This window comes from Falco punctatus (genome assembly GCF_963210335.1).
Source record: "Falco punctatus genome assembly, contig: scaffold_30, whole genome shotgun sequence".
Classification (NCBI taxonomy): domain Eukaryota; kingdom Metazoa; phylum Chordata; class Aves; order Falconiformes; family Falconidae; genus Falco; species Falco punctatus.
In genome coordinates, this window is record NW_027660235.1 from 655044 (window position 1) to 663559 (window position 8516).

General features: G+C 43.6%; 1 long non-coding RNA gene across 1 annotated transcript; it reads left to right on the forward strand.

Annotated features, from left to right (window-relative positions):
* Positions 1–228: 228 nt before the first annotated feature.
* On the forward strand, positions 229–1159 carry LOC308057466. Its single transcript, XR_013925276.1, has 2 exons — positions 229–361; positions 488–1159. It is a non-coding gene; the product is annotated as an uncharacterized lncRNA (long non-coding RNA).
* Positions 1160–8516: the final 7357 nt, after the last annotated feature.

Consider the following 8516-nt stretch of genomic DNA (forward strand, 5'->3'; position numbering starts at 1 on the left):
AATTCGATTTCAAGGACCAGAGGGACATGCAGCTTCTGTTAAACCTTTTGTGCTACCTGTCCCTATGGTTTTGTGGGGACATGATATATTTCCACAATGGGGAATGTCTATCAAACACATTTTTAGACAGGGCCATTGAAGTGCTCGACACCGTAAAAATAACCTGGAAAACTGATGCTCTTATTTAGGTGGATCAATGGCCCCTTCCTTTGGAAAAATTTCGCGCACTTCAAAACTTAGTCTCAGCACAACTGTCCAAAGGACACATTGTACCTTCTACTAGCCCATGGAATTCACCAGTTTTTGTTATTAAAAAAACAAACTGGCAAGTGGCGCTTGCTCCATGATCTCAGAAAAATTAGTGATGCTATGGAAGATATGGGAGCCCTCCAACCCAGGCTCCCATCCCCAACTATGATCCCTCGACATTGGCATCTAACTGTCATAGATCTTAAAGATTGTTTTTTCAGTATCCCGTTGCATCCAGATGATGCCCCAAAATTTGCCTTTTCCATTCCAAGCATCAACATGCAAGCTCCGTTGCAGAGATATCAGTGGGTTGGACTGCCACAAGGTATGAAAAATAGCCCTACAATGTGTCAATGGTATGTTGCGAAAAGACTCAGTCCTGTCCGAAATGCTATGCCTACTGTGTTATTGTATCATTATATGGATGACCTTTTAGTGGCAGCACAACATCACAAAGTCATGGAGAAAGCTGTAGCCCTTGTCACAGATGCCATGAATTCGGCAGGTCTCTCTATAGCACCAGAAAAGGTCCAGAAGTTTCCCCCTTGGAAATATCTGGGCTGGCAAATAAGAGCACAAACTATTGTTCCTCAACCATTGCAGATCAAAACCAATGTAAGAAACCTGCATGATGCACAGAAATTACTGGGAACAATAAATTGGGTTCGACCACTATTGGGAATTTCTAATACAGGCTTGGGTCCTCTGTTTGACCTACTAAAAGGGGACACCAATCTTTGTTCTCCACGTAATCTTAACTCTGAAGCAGATACATCTTTACAAAAGGTTGCCTCAGCTATCGCTTCTCGACAGGCCCACCGATGGGCCCCTGAACTACCTTTTTACTTGATTATTTTAAACCCTGCTCGACAGCCTCATGCCCTGATATTTCAATGGGACCTTCAGAACTCAGACCCCTTGTTAATTATTGAATGGATCTTTTTACCTAACCAGTCTACAAAAACTATTTTGACACAACAGGAAACGTTTGCCTCTCTGATTGTTAAAGCTAGATCACGCCTGTAACCTTATCAGGGAAGGATTTTGTCTGTATTTGTCTACCAATTAAAACAGTATACTTACAATGGCTTTATCAGCAATCAGACACCTTTGTTATGGCACTTGCCGACTACACGGGTCAAATAACTTCCCATCCACCTTCACACAAACTGTTTAACATTGACTTTTGTCTGATGTTAAAACCCAAAAGAAGCAAACAACCTTTACAGGCGCTTACTGTCTTTACAGATGGATCAGGCAAATCACATAAATCTGTTCTGCTATGGTGGGATGATCAACGGAGACGATGGGACTAGGACATAGAGACAGTCTCCGGTTCACCTCAAATAGTAGAACGGAATGCAGTTGTTCACGTTTTCCGAAAATGGAACGTACCGCTCAACCTTGTTACTGAGTCAGCTTATGATGCAGGTATTGTTACACGAGCTGAAGCTTCTGTGCTGCGGAGTGTTTCACATTCACAACTTTTTACCCTGTTACAGGAACTTATTTTCCTTTTGGACTCTCGATCTGCGCCTTATTTTGTTACGCATATTAGGTCTCACACCTCACCACCTGGTTTTCTTGCAGAAGGCAATCGACGAGCTGATCTATTGACGTTAACAGTTCAAGTATTGCCAGACCGCATTGCACAAGCTAAACTGAGTCACTTTTTTTTCCATCAAAATGCTGGAGCTCTTAAACGACAGTTTGACCTTCCTTCTCAACAAGCGTCAAATATTATTGCTGTCTGTCCTGATTGTCAAAAACATTCTTTCCCATCAATTGCTGCAGGAGTTAACCCTAGAGGATTACAAAGCCTACAATTATGGCAAACAGATGGCACACATGATTCTGAATTTGGTAACCTTAAATATATCCACTCTTCCATTGGTACATTTTCAGGTGCCTTGTTTGCCTCTTGTTCACACAGGAGAAAAGGCACGAGATGTTCGTAGACATTTAATGTGTGCTTTTGCTACTTTGGGTATTCTCTCAAAGATAAAGACAGATAATGGTCCAGCTTATGTTTCAACAACTATAAAAAACCTTTTTGGCCCTATGGGGTATAACTCACATTACTGGCATTCCTCATTCCCCCACCGGTCAATCTCTCATTGAACGGTCTCATCAGTCTCTAAAACGTCTATTACCACAACAAAAAAGGGGGAAAGGGAATGGGAACGGCTATTCCGGAGGAACGGTTACAGAAAGCATTGTATGTTTTCAATTTTTTAAATTGTTCTTTAATAGATAACAACCCACCGATAGTTCGACATTTTACTGCAAATACCTCCTTCGAGGCACGGGTTAAAGCCCCGATATTGGTTCAAGATCCAGAAACAGGTAAAATTATGGGACCGTATCCTCTTGTTACATGGGGAAAAGGTTATGCTTGTGTCTCCACAGAAAAAGGACCCAGATGGATCCCAGCAAAGAATGTACGACCTTTCCGTGAACCTTTACCGCAGACAACTGATACCGACACCGACCCTACAGAATGAAATAAAAACTGCGTGATGATTTCTGTTTTGTATTAATGTCAGGTAACCAAATTCAGGACGTAGCATCTAGATTTCGCTTTTTACAGTGCTTGGAACAGACAATATTGCCCTGGATCAAACCACTTAACAAAGGTAATACGTTTGGACCAGACCAGATCCCCAACACACTGACGGCACCACTAGCAGATATTATCTTCCATTGCATCAACTTTCAATGACACTCTCATGAACCAGATTGGACAGCATCTCGATTTCTACAGTTACGTTGCTATGAACATGGACCATCTTGTCGACCGTGGATCACGATTCATTGTGAACTCTGTGATCACGATCGCTGGCGAGTTGTAAGACTAAGGGACAAATGGGGTCATTGGATGTGTTCTGAGTGTAATAATCAAATATTAAGGTTTAATCATATACAGTGGACCGAATGTTTTATGGGAAAATCTCTTTTGGAATTAGAGGGAGTTATAGGGTTAGGTTCTGAGATTTTGCCAAACTTAGTTTTTGCTAGAAGTATGGGCTATCGCACGGTTGTTTTTTCAATATATTGTATTAGCAAGCAGAATTTATATTATTAACAAGAACATTGTAGGATTAGAGTGTGGACAATCAATTGCAGTGCCTCGGTCGTGGACAGTACGACCAGAAGAATGGCTGGTTGCAAAACGACAATGGAAAAAGAAAAAGAGAAACAAGCATTGTTGCGGCGAATGAAGAGACAGGACACAGCTTGATGCAAGCAAATGTCAATTTATTGTACAGAAGCACGAGTTTTTATACACTTTCCGAAGCTGCGCGTTTTAAACAGATTGGTTCTTGAAGCTAAGCATTGCATACTAGGCAATCCCTGATTGGTGGTTAACCGCCAGCAATTAACAGCAAGGTGTTACCTTTCCTTGGAGCCATCCATCTCCCACTCCCCTGTGCTCTGTAAACATGCCTCATCACGTTAATTGTTGTCTAGACAAGCTTGAGCACATTCCCCTCAGCTAACTGATTGCCATGCATGGTCCTAGTTTCCAGCCCGCTCCTGCACATTGTCAGTAATATGGATAATGATGTTCATACCTGGACCTTGGCCTATTGAAGGTAGCTCTTATCCCCCTTTTCTACCAAAGGTAAACGTTTGGGTCACGTTGGCGAACTTGACTGGACAGGATACTCTGTGTCTTGCTATGGCCATTCTGGATCAGCCTTTTTCCACATGTCTTGTGGGCTTACCATTAGATGAATGGCCTATACCTAAAAACCTTCAAAGTCTTTTTCCACCCAAAAACGTATCAAAACATGTGACAGACAATTGGGATGTATGGATACCCCATCTCCCACTGGCTACTCTGGAACCGCAGGAAATTGAACTCCTTGGTTCAGTAAAAATGGATTTTTGCATAAAATTTAACTACACGGGAAAGAATTGATCTAGGGCATGGGGTGATTCCCCTATTCATCCTGGTTTTAGAAATGCGAGTATCTGGTGTAATTACACCGCTAACAACTTGTCTAAATCCAGCAATGCTCCCCTCTCACTACCTGCTGGAGTATTTTTTATTTGTGGTGATCGAGCATGGCCTGTCATTCCTTCTCATATAAAAGAAGGTCCGTGTAGCTTAGGGTGACTTTCCGTCCCGACTCCTAACACATCTATGACTTTACAACATCGCTACTCTCGAAGGACAAAGCATGGTGTTCATGCATTTGCCTCCGATTGTGATGATAACATGCAATTTTGGTCCTTTGGCCAAAGTTTCAGCCGTACAGTGAAAGAAGAAGGCAGGCAATGAGCACTTTGATGAAGACAGAAGACTTGTCCAATTGCTATTAATGCAGAGTGTCCCCTGAGGAGCTGTGGCCAGGTGGGAAAAGCAGTCCCTGAAGCTAAACACTGTGTGGGCAGCCTTGCTCCTTATCTCTCCAGCCCCGTGATATCTTTCCTCACCCCATGGCACTTACATCACTTGACATCAGACTTCTCTAACCAACTCTGCAGATGAACATTGCAGGGTCTTTGCAGCAATTACTACCTGCTTCCCTTAGAGACCTGGGGGCAAATAGGAATAGAACGTGTTTGTTGGGTTTTTTTTTTTTTTTTTTAAACTAGGGGAAAAATAATACTATCTAATAAATAATAAATTAGACTTCTCATCTGATTTATGGTAAGTTCAAGCAGATCCACATGAGGTCTATCATCACCACTGCTGAAGTGTTGCCTATAGGGAGTATTAGGGAGATTACTGAAAGGCAGTCAAACTTTAACTCCATGAAGCTCAAAGCAGAAACTAGGTAGGTGAGAGGAACAGGTATGATCAAAGAGTAAGAGGAGGAAGGTATGTGAAAGTTAACTTCTTAATCCATAGATGTATGTCAGAAATCCATATGAGGTGTTGACCTTCTGGATCTCATGCAAAACATGATGTCATTTCCAAATCTTTTGGAAGTCAGTAGAAATTCTTCCACATTCATCTACATGCTCACAAATGGTATTAACTATAGTAGAGACTCCACCTTGAGATGCCAACTTTATAACTAGTGCCATTCTGTTTTGCACAGCTATAGGAGCTGTTTCTGAAAGGTCTTCCCGCAAAACTTTTATGGCACCTGCAGTGTCCTTGGTCATCTCTTCCACTCCTGTGGATCTCTTTATCACTGTCTTCCCCAATGCAGCAGCCCCTCGCCAAGGAATAAACCACCCAGCAGAAGAGTGAAACCCAGTGGGTCTCTCTGTAAGGGGTGGTTGATTCTGCGTGTATCTCCGCAAGTAAGTTGTTCACCACCAACTGTTGTCCAGTGTCTCAGTCAGTCATATCAGGAAAAATCCCACCCCGTGTACATCTACCCAACCATCTTGGTGGTAACGCTTTTTGTGCTGCACTGGCACACATCCAGCACCACCCAGTGCCCAGTGGAACATTCCAGTACCTACTGCTAGTTAGTTCTGACAGCTTCATGAATTGCATTGAGCAATCACAATGTGGGTAGGGCCCCACAAAGACCAGAGCTCCGTTTTGGTGTGTCTTGGCTTCATTTTAGTAACACACTTCACACTGAGTGTGGATTCAGTATTGCCCAGGTCTGGAGGTCAGTCTCGTTCCAATGAGTGTATTTTGGTCTTAGCCACAAGTTACTCCCACTAGTCCCATTGGGATGGGGATACCAGCTACAGGCATTCCTGCATGAGGACATTCAGGGAAATGGGTACAAACCCAACAATCACTCTTCTTAAAAACATTCATCGATCCTTCCACCATTTTCAAATGAGTATTCCATGTCCATGACTCCTCCCGGTCCCACCCAAGCTGAGGATTTAGCATACCACATCACAGGCCAAATTCTATACATCTGTAAAACATGTTTCAACATATATCTACAAAGGAGAGGCAAGTAGCAGACTCCAGCTTCCCTGTAGACAGCCCAGTCTTATCCGGGGTCGCATTTCATTCATTCACTTATATGCTGTCTGGCAATAATGCAAGATCCTGAACCTAGAACTTCATGATTCCTGAGGTAGTTTCAAGCATAAAGGTTTTTGTTGCTTGACAGTCCATCCTGGTGATGTGGCTGCTTAAACCCTGCTATGGCACGTCCATGGAGTGACTCCTTCAGGCCTGACAGCAGTGTAGGTGCTGAAAAAAATCTGGAAAGGTCCTTTCACTTTTTTTCAACGGTTCATCCAACCACGTTCTAAGATACACGCAATCTCTGGGTTGGTAGTGATGTACAGACACGTCCAGGGACAGATCTGCGCTCACAGTGACGTACCTCTGGAGAGAGGACAGGACCTTTCCTAGAGACTGAACATACTCTTTTAAGCCATGTTTCCCTTCTATTATTTTGGGATTCAGTCCATTTCTGTCACCTGGCAAGGTTTGCCATGTATCCTTTCCAAAGGAATAACTCTCTCCTTCCGTTTACGCTGGATCCTGTATCTGTAGCAACGCTGAGGGAAAAGCATCTGACTGCTCTCTCTGAGGTTCTTGGCAGATTTTACTCATCTGTCCTTTCAGGCTTTGCTTCATTCTCTCTACTTTCCCGCTTGATTGAGATCTCCATGGAGTGTGGAGATCCCATTTTACCCCTCCTAGTTTAGCTAAAAGGTGAAGGGCTTCTACTACCAAGTGTGGACCCCTACGTGCGAGCGGCGGGGAATAACATGCAGCCGACTCAATATGAGTGATAAAGCATGATTCCATTCATTAATCCGAATAGCTCTTATTTATACAGTGTATCTAATTATGCATACTCAGCAGTCTATGATTGGCTACAATCACTACCTGCTCATTTACATGGTCCTCCTACTTGCGGTTAGCTAGCTTACGTAACTTCTTTATCTTTACTGCACATACCTCCTCAGAGTTGTTTGTGAAGCCTGTTAAGGCCGCGGTGTCCCTGCAACACCGCAGCCATCAGCACAGCTGGCAACCTCAGCTGAGGCCCAGTCTTGATAGCACACTGGTTGGATGCGGCTCTGCTCGAGCAAATGCTCTAATGATCTGTGACCCTTCTCATCCAGCCATTCTCCAACACCTACCCAAAGAAAGTCCTATGGGTACCCCAAATCTCAGTATTATCTCTGAACTTACACTTATGATAATTCTTACTGGTGCGGCAAGGGAAAGCTTCCAGCCAGCCTGAAAAAGCATCTGCCATTGCTAAAAGATACTGATACCCATTTTGCTGCAGTAACTTGGAAAAAGTCTATTTGCCAGTAATCCCCGGGGCTTTGTCAGCCCTGGGAAAGATCATTGGGGTAGGTGAGGGTTATTCTTCAGGTAAAACTCATGCTTCTTCACTCTGCTTTTTGTTTTCCCAGTCATGGTACATTTAGAACTTGCCCTTTCAAGGCTTCTAACATCCTCTCAATTCCCCAGGGAGTTTCTTGGTGCTTCCTTTTAACCAATTCACACATAATTTCCTCTGTAAATGTTAGTTGATGCGAAGGAGTCACTCATCATCCATGATTTGGGTTGCCTTCAGTATATTAGCCAACTGATTGTTTTCTGGTGGATCCTGTGGGCTCTTAGGTCCTAATTTCTGCCATTTCTCTGGCAGGACTAGCAATATTTGACTTTCAGCTGCTTCTTTCCTTGCTTGATCTGCCACTTGCTGTCCTAGATGCACCGAACTATCTCCAAGGTGCTGCACTTTACAAAGCATAATTGCCAGCACCCTGGGTCAGCTGGTCACCTGAAATGATTGTTGGGTCTTTGCCTCATAATTTGGCTGGGGATCCTTGAGAGGTTCAGAGTCCTCTTTCTTTCTTTCTTTCCAACAGCCCCATCGGCATGGTCTAGTCCAAAGGCAAATTTCAAATATGTCCATACATTAAAAAAGCCTTGTCTGTTGATAATAATGCCAGTGCCCTTAGTAAGGCTGTGAGTTCTGCCTCTTGGGCCCGCGTGTCAGATGAGAGGGCTTTGCCTTCTCTTCTCTCTCTGATAGTTACCACCACCACATATCCTGCTCTTCGGGTCCCATTTTGCAAAAAACTACTACCACCTACAAATAAGTCCCAGTCTCCATTTTCTGTTGGCGTACCTTTTAATTCCACTTGGCTAGAATATACCTCTGCCATTGTCTTTAAACAATCATGAGTTACTTCTTCTTTGCCACTGAGATCATGTCATTTTTGCCCAGGTGTCAGTTCCTGGGCCTCTTGCACCGGTAATACTGTATCTACCACCGTGCGCGGACAGGTTGGCCGTCCTTTACTGACACTGTCCAGCTGTTTGGAAAAGCTCCCCACGGCTCTGCTCCATGGTTCCA